The sequence below is a fragment of the Equus przewalskii genome, chromosome 13, assembly GCF_037783145.1.
Source record: "Equus przewalskii isolate Varuska chromosome 13, EquPr2, whole genome shotgun sequence".
NCBI classification, from domain to species: Eukaryota; Metazoa; Chordata; class Mammalia; order Perissodactyla; family Equidae; genus Equus; species Equus przewalskii.
This window is the reverse complement of record NC_091843.1, coordinates 2,540,312-2,555,083: the sequence shown is the minus strand read 5'-3', so window position 1 is coordinate 2,555,083 and position 14,772 is coordinate 2,540,312. Positions and strand designations below refer to the sequence as shown.

The window sequence follows — 14,772 nt, the reverse complement described above, 5'->3', positions numbered from 1 at the left end:
TTCTGGGTGTTTCTGAGAAGGTGCTTCTGGAAGAAGTTAGCATTTGTATGGTGGACAGAGTAAAGATGTGCCCTCACCAATGTGGGCGGGCATCATCTAATCCACTGAGGGCCCAAACAGAACAAAAAGGTGGAGGAAGGGTGAATTCTCTCTCTGAGCTGGGACATCCATCTTCTCCTGCCCTTGGATATCTGGACTCCTGGTTCTTGGGCCTTCAGCCTTGGACTGAATTCTACCACCAGCTTTCCTGGGTCTCCAGCTTGCAGATGGCAAGTCAGGATTTCTCAGCCTTCATAACTGTATGAGCCAGTTCCCATAACAAATCTCCTCTTATATATAGCTACATATATCCTATTTTTCTGTTTCTCTGAAGAACCCTAACTAATACAAACACAAAAAAATTTACCAACCAACAACAGAAAATTCTCAATATCTAGCCCCAGTCCAAAATTACAGGGCACGCAACAAAGCTGAGAAACTCAATTCATAACAAGGAAAGAAATCAATCAATAAAAACCCACCGATAAGTGATATTTATGAAAGAGTTAGTAGACAAAGACTTGCAAATAACTATTATATACAGATTCCCTACAGTCACAAAGGTGAAGGAAAGCATGACCCTCAGAAGATAAATGGAAAATATAAAAATGACTGAGACGAAAAATCAACAACCTGCACATTCCCATTAAAATTAGAATGAGGTGGCATAATACAGTGGTTAAGCTCGTAAACTCTAGAGCCAAAATGCCAAGTTCTATTCCTAGCTCTGAAAATTACAACCATGAGGTCCTGTTCCAATTAGGGAAACATGCTGTGCCTTAGTTTTCTATTTTGGAAAATGACATTAGTAATAATCCCTTTCTTTTAAGTTGCTATGAGGACAAGTGAGTAAATATTTGTAACAAATACAGAAGATATTTTATGGACTATATAAACGCTTATGAAATTAACTGAAAGACGTATCAGCCAGTGGCCTGCCATAAACACAGTGAGGAAATAGCTCCATTTTACTTCCTTCTTTATTGTTGAAATTTCAGCTGCATTAACACTGAAATCCTGGGCTGTGTCTCTTTTCTCTGCATCCTGAGGGCCTATTCTAGAGCGCAGAGGACAGGAAATGCTCCCTTTATGGAAATTTTTTTCTTGATATTGTTGTTTAAAGGTTTTATTTTTATAATCATAAATAATTGCTACTGATGAGCACCAAAGCCGTCACCTGGAGAGACTGTGCTCCAATTCAGGCACGAGTCCCTGCTATGTAGAGAAGAGCTGCTGCTAGGAGAGCTGGTGGCAAATGCAAGAGAAAATGGCAGGAATCTTCAGCGTTCAGTGGCGCCAAAGTCGGGGCCAGAGTGGCTCAGCCAGAGCAGCCTCTGCAGCCACAGGGCGTATCCCTAATGTTCCTGCCCACTTCCTGCCAGCTTCGGGGAACCCGGCACAGGGAGCTGGTTCCAAAGTCTGTATCCCTGATCTACTCATTTAGGTACTATTTTCTAACTATTCCCTGGAAAACTTTGTGTAAGATTGGTGTTGTTTCTTTTAAAATTTTTTAAAATAATTTACCAAAGAGGCATTCTAGAGCTAGAGTTTTCTTTGTTGGAAGGTTTTAAGATTTGATTTGTTGTCAGTGTTTCTGTGAAATCTCTCTTCAACTTCAACCTTTCAGTGTTTCTTAGGTTTTAGATGTTTTGCTTATAAAAAGCCTACAACTAAATAATGTTTCCTATTTCCACTCTAAGAAGATGCTTAACTGGATGATTTAGTCCATTTACACTGAATTAAGTAATTATATGTTTATATTTAAATAGATCATCTTATTTTGTGCTTCCTATTTGTTCCATCTATTCTCTATCCCCTCCCCTTTCTCTATCCTTGAATCCTTTTGGATTGATAACTTTAATCATTCTATCTTTTTTCTCTCTTCCAGGCAGAAGTTACTTATTCTATTATCCTTATTCTAGTGATTAGTATAGAAATGCACCACATGCATTAGTATTTCTCAAAGCCCAATATTAGTTGATGTTTACTATCCTCCTAGAAAATAAAAAGTTTAGATTTATGAACACTTTTCTGTGTATGTTTTGGAAAATATATGTATCCATACCTGTTGGAACTAGAAGTGAAATTGCTGAGTAGTAGGATATACAAATTTCAGCTTTAATATTTAATACTGCCAATCAATTTTATAATGTGATTGAACCAATTTACAATTCTATTAGTAGTCTATGTTCCGCACTTTTCCCTCATCATTGCAAACACGTGGTGTTGCCTTTTACTTTAATGAATCCGGTGGCTGTGAGTTGGTATCTCATTATGGTTTTATTTTATAATTTCCTGATGAAGTTGAGCACCTTTTCCTATGTTTATTGGCCATTTGGATATCCTACTCTTTTTTTCCATTTTGATATCCTTTTTGTGTATTCATGTTTCATCCCAATTTTTCTATTATGTTGTCTGTTAGTGATTTTCAGGAGTCCTGTATATTTCATGAATTCGAGTCTTTGTAGATATTTAAGAATTGCAATTATCTTCCCCTACTCAACTGCTTGCCTTTCATTCTCTTAAAATGGTGTCTTTTAATAAACTTTTAGTAAAGTTTTTTTTTTTTTTTTTTTTTTTTTTTTTTTTAAAGATTTTATTATTTCCTTTTTCTCCCCAAAGCCCCCCGGTACATAGTTGTATATTCTTCGTTGTGGGTTCTTCTAGTTGTGGCATGTGGGACGCTGCCTCAGCGTGGTCTGATGAGCAGTGCCATGTCCGCGCCCAGGATTCGAACCGACGAAACACTGGGCCGCCTGCAGCGGAGCGCGCGAACTTAACCACTCGGCCACGGGGCCAGCCCCTAGTAAAGTTTTTTTTTAAAAATATCTGTCAGCTTCTCATTTTTTTTTCCTGAAAGATTGGCACCTGAGCTAACATCTGTTGCCAATTTTCCTTTCTTCTTCTTGTCCTCCTCCTCCTCCTTCCCCCTCTCCCACCCCCTCCCTCTCCCCCCGACCAAAGCCCCCGGAGTACATAGTTGTGTATTCTGGTTGTGAGTGCCTCTGGTTGTGCTGTGTGGGACACCACCTCAGCATGGCCTGACGTGCGCTGCCATGTCCGCGCCCAGGATCCAAAGCAGGGAAACCCTGGGCTGCTGAAGCAGAGTGTGTGAGCTTAACCACTTGGCCTTGGGGCCCGCGCCCTCAAGGTAAAGTTTTGTAATGAAGTTTGCTTTATCAGTGCGTTCCTTTATGGGGAGAATGTTTGATGTCCTGTTTAAGAAAGCTTTGCCAGTCACAAGGTCACGAAGATGCTTTTCTGTGTAATATGATGTTGTAGCGTTAGTAGGCATCTTTGTCTCATTCCCGATCTCAGGGGAAAAGTTTTCAGTAATTCACATTAGGTATGATATTTGCTATGATCTTTTATAGGTATGTCTAATCAAATTAAAGAGGTCCTCTTGTCTTCCTAGTTTGCTAAAAGAGATTTTTTAGAAAATTTCTCCTGAATCAATGTTGAATTTTACTAGATGATTTTACTGAATATACAGAGATGATTATATGTCTTTTCTCCTTCCTTTCATGTTCATGTGGTGAATTACATTGATTTGATTTTTACCTGATAAACCACCTTGTATTTCTGGAATACACTCCACTTGGTTATGCTATATGATCATTTCAATACCCTGCTGGATTTGTTGCTAATATTTTGTTGTAGATTTTTAAGTGCATGCTTTGGAGGGTGATTGGTCTATAATGTTCATTTGTTTAGTCAGAGGTATGCTGCCTTTTCAAATCATGTTGTTAAATGTTCCTTTTTTTAACTATTCCCTGGAAAACTTTGTGTAAGATTGGTGTTCTTTTAAAATTTTTTGAAATAATTTACCAAAGAGGCATCCTAGATCTAGAGTTTTCTTTGTTGGAAAGTTTTAATAATGGACAAAGAATATATAGGAGTTAGGGATGACAGCCTTGGTTAGTGATACAGATTTCATTTGCTCCAAACTTACTATGGATCTTAAGAGTCTCAATGAGGATTCAGGAGCCTGACTATATCTACATCAGACACAAAAAAGTTACCTTAAGTGTCTCCCCACCCTCGACTACAAATTAGGTTCCCTTTTTGAGGACTGTTGGTGAAGGGATGCTGGCTGTACGCTGAAAGCCATTTAGGGGCGCATCCAACTGGGTCTCCAAATTTTGGTCCAGTTCTCTTTCAGATTCACACGCTGATTTTCTGAAGGCATCCAAAGATGAGCATGCTCTTGGTGACAGACTCATACTGTTTAAAATCAGAGTCTTATGTACCTCTTAGTGGAACTCTTGGCTCATAGGGATGTAAATGTTCAATTTAAGTAGTTACAGCTGAACAGTCTTTCAAAGCAGTTGTACAATACAGATTTACCAACCATCAACTACTCCATCTCCTCACCAACACTTGATACTGTCGGTCGTAATGTTTCCCCTTCTGATGGGGACGTAGTAGTATTGCGTTGTGGTTTAAATTTGCATTTCCCTGATAATTAACAAAGTTTATTGGCCATTTGGATATCTTTCTATTCAAGTTACTTGTCCATTTTGAACTAGATTTTCTGCCTTTTTTCTTATTTTTAGTTCTTCCTATATTCTGGATATGTCCTTTGCCAGTTAAGTGTGTTGCAAATATCTTTTCCCACTCTGTGTCTTGCCTTTGAACTCTCTTAATGATATTTTGATAAACAGAAAATCCTCACTTTTTAAAAAAAATCCTCATTTTAATGCATTGTGGTTTAATTTATAGTCTAATTTATCAAGTTCTTTAAAATTTATGATTAGTGCTTTCTGTAACCTTTAAAAGGAAAAAAACACCTTTCCCTATTCCAAAGATACTCCTATTTTTGATAGCCCTACTTCTAGAACTGCAATGTCCAATAGAGGAGGCACTAGCTGCATGTGGCTATTTAAATTAATTAAAATGACATGAAGTTAAAAGTTCAGTTTTTCAGTTGCACTAGCAACATTTAAAGTGCTCAACAGCCACGTATGGCTAGTGACTACTGTACTGGACAGTACAGGTATACAATATGTCCATCATTACAGAATGGATATATTCTATTGGACCGTGCTGATCCAGAATCTGTATTGTTTTACCACTCACATTTAGATCAATAATCCAGATGCTATTACGTTTGTGAATAAAATAAGGTGGGGTCGGGTTTTACTTTTCATGAATATATATATATATATATAAAACCAGCCCTGGTGGTCTAGTAGTTAAGTGGCGCTCTCACTGCAGAGGTCCAGTTTTGTTATCCTGGCAGGGAACTACACCACCCATCTGTCGATTGTCATACTGCATGTTGCTGTGATGCTGAAAGCTCTGCCACTAGGATTTCACCAGCAGGGTCACCCATGGTGGACAGGTTTCAGTGGAGCTTCCAGACTAAGACAGACTAGGAAGAAGGACCTGGCCACTCACTTCCAAAAATAATGGCATGAAAACCCTAGGAATAGCAACAGAGGAGTGTTTGATACAGCACTGGAAGATGAGAGGTTGGCACAAAAAGACCAGGCAGGGTTCTGCTCTGCTGTACACAGGGTCACTAGGAGTCACAAACTACTCATTGGCACTAACAACAAATACATATATAAGCATATATATCTCTCTCTTTCTCCACCAAAAGACAAGTACAAGAATATTCATAGCAGCATTCTCCTTAATATCCAAAAACTGGAACAACTCAAATGTTCAATAATAGAATGGATAAATAAATTATGATGTATTCACATAGAGTAATGTGCTGCTACTCCCAACAGTATGAGTGAATATCAAGCTATAATGCTGAATGAAAGCCAGACAGAAGAGAATACATACTATAGTACTCTAGTTATTTAAAGTTTTAAAAATGTAAAAATAATCTAGTGTTAGAAGTCAAGATAATGGTTTCCTTTGGGAAGAAGGGACGGGGTATTTGTTGGGCGGGGCATGAGGGGGGCTTCTGGAGTGCTAATAGCATTCTGTTTCACTGGATGGTGGTTACAGAGTTGTGTTCATCTGTGATGACCCATTAAGCAGTAAATTATTCAAGGATAGTTTTTTTTTTTAAAGGTAAAATCATTACTGTCGTATAGATATAAAATGAATAGATTTTATTGAATTACTTAATTGGTGAGGGAACAAGTAAAAAGTTACTGTTACCAAAAGTCTCATCTGTGAACTCAGTACCAATCCAAATAACAAGAACAGTCTTGAATGGAAAGGAAACGCTTTATTTTCTTTGCCAGGCAGAGGGAGCAAAGCAATGGCTAGTGCCTTAAGAACTGCTAGTTCCCTGTTGAGAAACCAGGTAGGGGTTTTTATTTGGGGTTTTAGGTAGCAGAGGGGGGCCTGTAGCCTTGATTGCCGGTGATTTCCCACCAGTCTGCATTTGGCCTTGTGAGGCTATCTGCTGAGTGAGATAAGAGAATTCACAGATGGGTGTCCTTGGCTGTCTCTGTGGCAGATGGTGGACTCTGGTGCCAGCAAGCTCTGGGAAGCTTCAGTTTCTTGATATTCTCTAGTCATTAGTTTCTCTATAAAAGAACTTCAAAGACCTGTGATTAGCCACAACTTTAGTGGGAACCCAGCTTGAGGCCATGTGGGCTTTAACAGCTTGTAACTCCTATTTGGTTGTAAAGCTCAGAGAGTCAAGGTTAAAGAGACAGATAGTTACATATGAGAGTAACTGAAGAAGCAGGGAATGGGGATGGATGGTTCTGGTTTTAACCCCATATGTGCTGGGTTCAAGGTAGGGGAATTGATATCAGGGCCCGTAGTAAGTGCCTGTAACATTACTACTGGTTCAAAATACATGAAATGAATTTACGAATAGATGCAGAACTGTTTTTTTGTGGGAGGTTGCTGGAGAGAAATCAGTTGTCCCTCCACCAAACAATTTATTTGCTTGTCTATAGATGAGAATAATTTGCATTATCAATTGTCTACTGGTATTTTAAACTCACCAAGTTTTAAAATAGCTCAGAGAATGAAAGATTCAAACCCTAGAGAATCAGACAACCTGGAAGGGTATGCTCTAGACATCTCATAGTTTTCCATTACAGATGCTTAATAATCTTTTTGGTCCATTTCACAATCTTTCACAACACTTAAGATTTTTCAGTAAGTACATTATACTTCAATAAAAAAATTATTAAAAATAAAATTAAGTCCAGGAAAATAGGGCTCTATAATCCACATGTCAGCTTTCTCAGATATTTCCCAAGACATCTCTAAATTCCTGAGAATTCCCAACTGGCCAAGATTCTTTAAAGCTTCAACCTCCTGCCATGTGGCTGGCCTCTGTCTTACTTCCCTCTTCCCATTCCCCTCTCCAGAACTATCTAGATTTCTACCAAGGTGAAAGAGGGGAAATTGCCCATAATGTTGATTGGGAAAGGAGATCTAAGGATCTGTCTCAAAGAGTTTCCACTATGTCTTCTTTACCCTTTTTATTCTAGCTCCACCCCCTACCTTCAGTCCCAATTCCAGAAGTATCTAGTATTGCAAATCCTGTACTTTTTGAGGTTTCTGAGATATAAAGTTGGATTCACACTCAGCTTTTCCCACAGCTCTCTGGGAATTTGGCATTTTTCAGGTTTGCCAAGAAAATAACATCCATCTACTTTCCAGGTACAAAATGTTGCTGTTGTGTCCTTTACCTGTATTTTCCTGATTTTGTAATCATGGGCCCATTTAGAGCCAGTTTGAACAGAACCCATCTCTCGTCAAGATAGTAATTAAGGATTGTCTTCCAGAAAAACTACAGTCACCTAGCCAGGGCATGTGCAAAAGAAATCGTGACCTGAAACGACCGTGGAACCAAAGATCCTCCTCCCCACGGAACCCAAGGACCAGGATGTGACCGGAACTTGAAAGTCCGACTCTTATTCAGAAATGAGGGGTCCCTCATTCAGGAAGATCCGGTGTTAAAATTCCTTCCCCACCTCATCAAAAATGTTTAGAGCCCCATCATAAATGTTTAGAACTCTGTCATAAATGTTTAAAACTTTACCATAAAGGCCTGAAGCCCACCAGTCAAAACCTGTCCCGCCAGCATTTCCACGTGCCAGCCTGTTCTCCCTAACCTCTTAAATTTTGTCCCAAATCCTGAATCGGGGAGACAGATCTGAGGGCACATGTCCTCTGTTCTCCCTACAGATCGATCTTGCGGAATAAAAAGCTGATTTCTCCCACCAAAGGCTGGTGCTATAATTAATTGGCTTGTTTATGTGCATTGGGCAAAGAACCCCAATTTTGTGCAGAAATAATTTTGTGAGTTAACAAGTTTTCAAATAATCTCTTAAATTTGATTTTACTGGGTATTGGAAGGGAACAAAATGTGATGTTGTTAAAGAAAAGATTATCCTAACTGTTAAAGAAAAAATTGTTCATCACACTTGTTAAAGAACGGAAAGGCAGAATTTATTCAAGGGGGGCCATCGTGATAGGTATAGGGACTTACGGCGGGGTCTTGCAGTGGGGAAGAGAGATTGGGCTCAGCTCTGAGTATAGCACGGGCAAGTGCGAATTTATACCCAAGGAGCAAGTTGGGGGTCAGAGGATGGAAAGTTATTAAGAGGCAACATCAGGGGTGAGAGGGGATTCTGGCTAAACTGACCTAACAGGATTCTTGCTGAAAGCGGGCCAGATGACCAGATGTCACCCGGGGGTGGTGAAGGGTGAGGAACCTGGTCAGATATGGAGAGCAATCAGATGTGGAGGATGGAGGATTCTGGCTAAACTGGCTTAGCAGGATTTTTGTTAAAATTAGATGATGCAGAAATGAACATGGGGATCCATGCGTAGGTGAAAAAGAGCTCAGAGGGGCCTCATTAGAGTTTGGTCAAGGAGAGAATCTGTCAGTGTGACCGGCCCAACCTCTAAATATTCCCTTTCTATAAATTTAGATAAATTTTTTAAAAAGTACTCTAGTCTTTTTAAAAATGTCGAGTTGCGTTGCTGTCAAATAATGTGGTCCATCCGGTACAATTCCTCAGGAAGTGTTGAGACTACTTTACAGCCTAGCATGAGGTCATTTTTTAAATATAAATATGTGATTTCATTAATTAGTGAAAAATGTGTTTTCATTAATTTTAGAATGCAGTATTCTATATGTCTGTTCATTAAATCAAATGTTAATTTTGCTCTTCAAATATTCCGTATCTTGAGTGCTTTTGGAGGGGGTGGCTTTTCTAGCCATTACTAAGAAAGATAGGGTATTAATAACTCTCTGTGGTGGTGGATGTCAAATCTCTTCATAGTTCTGTCAATTTTTGCTTTATGTATTTTGAAGCTACATTTTTAAATAATGTGAAGCTAAATTATTAAAAGTTTATGAATATTTTCTTCTTTTGGTGAATTAACCCTTTTGTTGGTATGTGATTGCCTTCTCTACCTCTGGCAATATTTTTTGACTTAATATATATTTTGTTTCATCTAAATGTAGCTACATTAACTTTCTATGGTTAATATCTGCCAGCTATATCTCTTCCCAACTTTCTACTTTTAAGGTTTGTGTATCCTTATGTTTCAGCAGATAGCTAGATTTTTAAAAATCTGATAGTATTTTTCTTTTAATTGGAAAGTTCAATCCATGTGCATTTCTAGTGATTATTGACAGACTTGAATTTATCGCTAACATCTTTTTCTGAACTTTTTATTTGTTTATACTTTTCTGTTTCTGGGTCATTGGGGTTTTTGTTTGTCCTTCTTCCTATCCCCATCCCAAACTCTCTGCTTGTTTGGAAATTGCATGGTCTATGTTGTGAGTTTTATCAAGGACCATTTCTCTGCCAGAACAACTATGATGAACATGTTCATGTAGTTTCTAATTTTAGAATGCCCTTGTAGTCCTGGAGAAACTGTTTAGTTCAAGGTATTTGTCTTAGTGTAGTGATAGATTGTTACTTAGTTTGTTTGGTGTTGTTTAGGTTACCTTAGCTTGATTAAATAAATTGTGAAGATTTTCATATTTTTCAATATTTTGAAATAGTTCAGACAGCTGTCAAAGAGAGACAGAGCTGGACACTAGTTAAAGGTAGTAAAGACAGATTTTATTCAGTATTATTGCACTAGGGAAGAGAGGCTGCAGTAAAACTGAACTCAACTCCCAACACAGCAAAGACAGCTGGGGATTTACAGCCAACAAGCAGAGTAAGGGGGTCGGTCAGTGGATGGAAAATTACCAAGACTTCAGGGTTAGGGAGATTCTTGCTAAAGTCAGGCCAAGCTCTTCTGCATGGAGAGTAGGGGATGAGGGGTTTGATCAGATACCAAGCGTGGTGGATCCTACCTAAACTGACTTAGGATTCTTGCTAAAACTGGGCTCCACAGGCCAAGGACAGGGCCCAAGTACTTAGCCTAGTAGAAAAGAGGAACCTGTCTAAAGTTTGGTCAAGGAGTGAGTCTTTGTCACAGCAATAGAAAGAGGCAGAGGAAACTAGCAGTTATTTTTAGAAAACCAAATATTACAGTCTAAGCTACCATACTGATCTGCCCTAAATGTCATGTGTTCTCCAAGTCCCACAGTGGCAGATCCAGCTGAAACCAACCGAACTCTGGCCACATGTTTAACCGGAGATTTTGTCGGCATCCCACACAGTGATAATTCTGAAGCACTTAGAGCAGCACGTGCCACTGGGCTGGAGGAGCGGGCACAGGCCCGTCATGGAGCGCTCACCATGTATCCGGTGTGTCGCTACCTCCTCTGCTCCTTCTGACAACTTCGCAAGGGACTCCTCCGGCCTTCCTTTATTTCAGAGGAGCACGGCGAGGCTTCGCCAAGGCTGTCTGCCCCTTCTCTCCTCTCCCGGTGGGCATCGACAGACTCACGAAGGGCTGGGTAAGGGTCGCCGGAAGAAGGTAGCCGCGCAGTCCGCTTCTCGCTCGGCAAGCCGCTAGCCCAGGGACGCCGAGCTGCTGTCCCGGGAGCCTGCGCCTCCGGACTCGCGCCTGCGCACTCCGACCCCACGCCTCGCCCCCGCAGCCTTGTGGGAAATGTAGTCCAGCGCCCTGCGTGGAGGCGCCGGGCGGGGCCGCGTCGGTCCGCTGGCGGCTCCCGCTCCTGCCTGGAGAGGGTGAGTGTCGGCCCCGAGGCGGGACGCGCGGGGCTTGGCGGACGCTGGGCGAGCGCCGGGCGAGGCCCTGAGGGGCGGAGCCGGCGGCGGGTGGGCTGGGGACCGCGTCCTCTCCGCGCCGAGCAGCCTCGGGCCGCCGAGCCCAGGGGCGCCTCTTCCGCAGGAGCTGGGCCGGGGACAACAGCGAGAGCTGAGGGTCGCCCCGACGCCGTCCCTCTGCCGCCTGCCGGGGCCGGCGGGGCGGGGACCTGGCGGGCGGTCCGGGAGTCCTCGGGCCCAGCTCCTCCCCGCGGGCTCTCCCCGGACCCGCCTGGAAAGTCTCGGGCGTGCGGACCGGGCGCGGGGTCTCGCGGCGCGGCGCCGGCCCTGTGCGCCTGCGGCTCCCTCGACCCCTCCCCGTGGGAGTGGGCCGGCCCGGCAAACTTCTGCTCCGAGGAACCCTTTGCTTTTCTTTCAAGCAGTTTTTTTCTCTTAAAACAAAAACCAGGGTCCGCCCGGTGACTTAGCGGTAGGGTCCGCGTGCCCCCTGGGCGGCCGGCGCTCGCGGGTTCAGGGCCGGCGCAGCCCGACCCGGCCCGCTGGGCAGCCGCGCGGTGGCGGCGTCGCGCGCGATGGAGAAGGACCGGCTCCCGCGGGCGATGGAGGAGGACCGACTCCCGTGGGCGATGGAGGAGGAGGGCTCCCGTGGGCGATGGAGGAGGACCGACTCCCGCGGGCGATGGAGGAGGACCGACTCCCGTGGGCGATGGAGGAGGAGGGCTCCCGTGGGCGATGGAGGAGGACCGACTCCCGTGGGCGATGGAGGAGGAGGGCTCCCGCGGGCGATGGAGGAGGACCGACTCCCGTGGGCGATGGAGGAGGACGGGCTCCCGCGGGCGATGGAGGAGGAGGGCTCCCGTGGGCGGATGGAGGAGGACCGACTCCCGTGGGCGATGGAGGAGGAGGGCTCCCGTGGGCGATGGAGGAGGACCGACTCCCGTGGGCGATGGAGGAGGAGGGCTCCCGCGGGCGATGGAGGAGGAGGGCTCCCGTGGGCGGATGGAGGAGGACCGACTCCCGTGGGCGATGGAGGAGGACCGACTCCCGCGGGCGATGGAGGAGGACCGACTCCCGCGGGCGATGGAGGAGGACCGACTCCCGTGGGCGATGGAGGAGGAGGGCTCCCGTGGGCGATGGAGGAGGACCGGCTCCCGCGAGCGATGGAGGAGGACCGGCTCCCGGGGGGGATGGAGGAGGAGGGCTCCCGCGGGCGCTGGAGGAGGACGGCTCCGGGCGGGGGGGGGGGGGGGGGGGATGGAGAAGGAGGGCTCCTGTGCGCGGCCGGCTGACCTCGAAGAGAGGCGACTGGAAATTCGGAGGTGCGGGGAGGAAGGAGTCGTTTGAACCTGTCAAAGTCCACACGTCGGCGAGGATGTGTGTGTAAATGTAGAACAAAGATGTGGATGCTGGAGTTCTTGTCTCCATTTACTTTTTAAAGTGAGCTGTGTAATACGTTCGGTAGGGTTTAAAGTGCGCAAATCTTAAGGTCCATGCTTTTTTATAAACATTTTTACCTGTGTAACTACCACAGGAACACCTACTTATGACAATTTTTTTTTAAGGTTTTTTTTTGTCCCCCCCCCCAACGTAGTTGTGTATTTTTAGTTGTGAGTCCTCAGTTGTGGCATGCCGGAGGCCGCCCCCAGCATGGCTTGATGAGCGGTGCCATATCCTCGCCCAGGATCCGAACCGGCAGCGGAGTGCACAAACTTAACCAGTCCCGCACCGGCCGGCCGGTATGCCAATTTTTAAAAACAGCTAAGTCATCATTTTTAGTGAGTGTGAGGAAAAGTATGGCTGTGCCATGTTTAATCGTCGCTTTAGGACTTTGTGTTCTTTCTAAGGTTTTTTTCAATATTATAAACAATGCAGGCCGTTTGCTACATGTGACTTTACCTTATTGTCTCTTTCCGTAAGTCCTTCAAGTGGAATTTCTGGATCAAGGTCTCTGAGGCTTGAAACTCTTATTCTCCCGGCAAGAGGAGTAGTTTACAAACACTTGCAACGTCAATGTGCCTGATTCACCCACACCACCTGTGGGTGGTGGTCTCTAACTTTCGAGAGGTGCAAATGATAGGGTGGTTTAAATTTGCATTTTGAACACTCATGAATATTTTTATACAACTTGTGTTTTGTTTTAAAGTTTTGTAGCTGATACACAAGTATATGTTTCCTTACTACTCAGAAATGTTACATTTTCATATCGTCAGACAGGAAGACCGTCCCTTCGTGTTTGGGTCTCTGACATAATTGTTAGGGAGGCCTGTTCCACATGATCACAAAAATGTTCATCTGTATTTCCTTCTAGTCTTTTCGTTTTATTTTATGTGCAAATTTTTATTTGCAAATGGTAAGCCCTTGTTCCAGGTTATTGACTATTCATCTTTTCTTCACTGATATGCAATGTCGCTTTTTCATATCCTGAATTCTTATATATAAATTATTTTCTGAACCATTTGTGTTGGTAGGATTTGAATTTTTTCCACTGACCCTTTTGCTTGTTAGACTGTAACATCCTTGAGGGCAGAGAGTTTCTCTGTTTTGTTTACAGCTGTATTCACCCCTCCCCTAGGAAAGGCGCCTGGTACACAGGAGGTGGTCAACAGTATATCTGGTGAATGAGTGATTCTGTCTATTTAGTAACATTCCGTTCTAATTATTGTAGCTTTATAATCTCCAGTGGACAAGTTCTCGCTCATCATTATACCCTTTCAAAAATTTCCTGGCTGTTGGTATACAACACAATTAACTTCTTCAAAAATCATTTTTTCCATAATTAACTTTAAAATATTACTAGCTAAGTATAACTTGGGTGGGAGTGTGTGAAGTTTATAAACTGATTTCAAAGAAGTGACAACTTAGAATATTGTGACGTCCTATCCAGGAATATGTGTGTCTGTCTCTGTTCATCTTTCTTAACATATCTAAATAAGCTTAATAAATAGAAATTATAGTTTTCTTTATGTAGATGCTGTACACTTTTTATATGGTTTATTTATGGGTATTTTATTTTTTATTGTTGCAGGAGCCTCATTTCTCATGGGTTCCTTCTTTCCTGCAGCTCTGCCTCCTGCCCATCCCCCAGGAAGGATCCCACTAGAAGGAAGGAGAAGGCAGTGGCTGCTGGACCTCTGCCCTCAGGAGCTCAGGTGAGCTCCTCCTTCTCTCTCAAACCGCTCCCTTACTCATATACTATATGTGGGCTTCACTGCAGATGACCGGGCTATTGAGATCTCAGAATGTTGGATATTTTCCACAAAGCCCCCCTCAGTGTCCCTCAGCTCTGTTCTCAGCTGTCACTTTGTCATTCAGCTGGATATCTGGCCTGCTGAGCTCTTGGTGTGTGCAAGGGTCAGAAAAGGAACAAAAATCATGTGAGAGATGTTCCTGTTGCTAATAGGGCTTACAGACTCTCAGGGAACTTAAATGAGGTCACATCTGGACAGGACACAGTCACAATGATTGCACATGAATGTGATAGTAAGAACAAGTGTGGTTAGGTCCCCAGATTGTCAGTGTTCCAAGACCTGGAGAGGGAAGATCAGTGTGGTGACCAGAAGTAGGGTTGGGTAGGGATAACCGGAGGGGATTTGCTGTCATGGAGTCAGTGTCCCAAAGTTAAACCTGCCTCTAGCATTTAATAGCTGCATTGTCTTGG

At 43.5% G+C, this 14,772-nt stretch overlaps 1 protein-coding gene across 23 annotated transcripts in view; it reads left to right on the top strand.

The window, feature by feature from the left end:
* The window catches only part of LOC103540006 (zinc finger protein ZFP2), a 103,990-nt gene that overhangs the window by 42,968 nt on the left and 46,250 nt on the right, over positions 1–14,772 (top strand). For 6 of the 23 annotated variants that reach the window (XM_070570111.1, XM_008506517.2, XM_070570110.1 and 3 more), the window contains exons 1-2: positions 10,950–11,075; positions 14,176–14,263. The gene's annotated coding sequence lies outside the window, so the exon portion shown is untranslated. Of the gene's footprint in view, positions 11,076–12,313; positions 12,851–14,139; positions 14,264–14,772 lie in introns of those variants that run through there. The other 17 variants (XM_070570109.1, XM_070570107.1, XM_070570118.1 and 14 more) reach the window with 8 other exon arrangements.